This window comes from Magnolia sinica, chromosome 7, assembly GCF_029962835.1.
Source record: "Magnolia sinica isolate HGM2019 chromosome 7, MsV1, whole genome shotgun sequence".
NCBI lineage: Eukaryota > Viridiplantae > Streptophyta > Magnoliopsida > Magnoliales > Magnoliaceae > Magnolia > Magnolia sinica.
Window position 1 is genome coordinate 82,832,105 of NC_080579.1, and position 2,041 is coordinate 82,834,145.

The 2,041-nt window shown below is 36.5% G+C and overlaps 1 non-coding gene across 1 annotated transcript; it reads left to right on the forward strand.

Moving 5' to 3' along the window:
- The first annotated feature begins 758 nt into the window (after positions 1-758).
- LOC131252373 (small nucleolar RNA R71) lies at positions 759-865 on the forward strand. The gene has a single exon (XR_009174397.1). It is a non-coding gene; the product is annotated as a small nucleolar RNA R71 (small nucleolar RNA).
- The last annotated feature ends 1,176 nt before the right edge of the window (positions 866-2,041 follow it).

Here is a 2,041-nt window from a genome sequence, read left to right on the forward strand (position 1 = left end):
CTAAGAGTGGTGATGGATTTAGCGTGCCCCATTTGATTTGAAGAGCTGGGATCACTTATCTCATATTGCGGTTTGGGATTGGGGAGCGGTTGTGCAGGAAGCATCCCCTTTTCTATAACCGTCATACGTGAATCCATCTTTTGCATAAAGTCTTGCATTGCCTGAGTCAGCTCTTGTATGGAATTTTGACCAGTTCTTCTTGAGGTTTCCCCTGATTTGGATTTTGATTGAAGAAACCTTGAGGGGTAGCAGTTTGTCCATTTCTCCAACTAAAGTTTAGATGATTTTTCCAACTAGGATTGTACGTATTAGAGGTTGGTCCATTGAAAGGTCTTTGATAATTATTTACAGCATTGGATTGTTCATTCAACACTTCTCGAAAGGCGGGTATCATAGGAGAATTTTCAGTTGTATGAATGTTGCAATCACATATACCGCAAACACTTTTATTAACCTTATCCTTCTTTCCTTCCATGGCCTCAACTTTTCTTATGAGCGTAGTCACTTTATACTTGAGATCATCCTCTTCTTTCAAGAGATACAATCCACTTTTCTCCTTAGATTGAGTCGGCCTAGACGTGGTGTTCGATTCTGGGTAATAGTCTCATGATTGTGTTTTTTCAACAAGACTATCGAGGTAATCTCATACCTCGTCAACATTTTTATTAATGAATTCTCCATTACACATTGTCTCGACCATTTGGCACATGAAAGATGTCAGTCCATCATAGAAAAAATTTGTAATGTGCCATGTTTCAAAGCCGTGTTGTGCGCATGAACTGATCAAATCCTTGAACCTTTCCCAACATTGGTAAAATGTTTCATCCTCCTTTTGGGTGAAGTTCATGATTGCTTTTCTAAGGGTAATCGTTTTATGATGTGGAAAAATTTTCTTTATAAATTCTCTTTGCATATCATTCCATGTGCCAATAGATCTAGGACGCTGTGAATATAACCACGTCTTAGCCTTCTCCTTCAAGGAAAAAAGGAAAGAGTTTCAGCCTGCCTGTGTCCTCAGATACATTTTGAAAATATAAAGTGGCTATGATCTCATCAAACTCTTTCAAATGTAGATATGGTTCTTTAGATTCAAGCCCATGGAACTTAGGAAGGAGTTGGATAACCCCTGGCTTGATGTCCATATGTCCTATATTTTCAGGAAAAATCATGCATGAGGGCGTATTCAGCCCCGCTGGTTGTAAATAATCCTGTAAAGTACGAGGCGGGGGTGCTTGATACACCTCATTCTCATCCTGAATGTCCTCCACCCTAGGTTGGGGTAGAAGAGGTTGGTTTTCAGCCATCACTTCAACTAACTCAGGGGTTTCGAGTGGTGTCTAGTCCTGTGATGGATAGTCAACCCCTCAACCAATCCTCCTTCAGTCAAGAGACGTCGAGTGTTGTCACGGGCCCACTTGGGCATGAAACACTCACAGCCCTCAATCAAATTCGAAACCAAATCCTAAAAAAAGGAAAAGAAAATCTAAAAAGAAAGAGAGGGTTGGAAAGAAGTTACCAAATTGGAGTCCCTAAGTTAAAAACCTGCAAAAGAAAACAAACAAGTCAGTTTCTAAAGAGGAGGTCTAGAATTAGAAAATTCTTAAAAAGAAAGATAGAAGTAAACTAGTTTCTAAAAGAAGAAATTCCTAAAGGAAAGTGAAAATTTCTAAAATAAATTAGGAAAGTCCTAAACTAGAAAGTAGGTTACGAAAAGAGATCTGAAAAATAGAAAGTAGTGAAAGAGCTTACCGAATTAGAAATTTCTATCTTAAAAGGCTACAAAATAGGAAAGTTAGTTTCTAAACAAAAAGTCTACAAGTAGAAAATTTCTAAAAATAAATTAGGAAACAAAGTTAGATTCTAAAAGAGTTAGAATTAGAAAGTTACTAAAAATAAAAATAGAAAGTTAGTTTCTAAAATTAGAAAGAATTTCTAAAAAGGGAACTAACTAACCTAGTTTCTAAAAACAAAAGAGGAAAGTTTCTAAAAATAAACTAGTTCCTAAAAATAGAAAAATACTAGAAAATGGAAAATTTCTAAA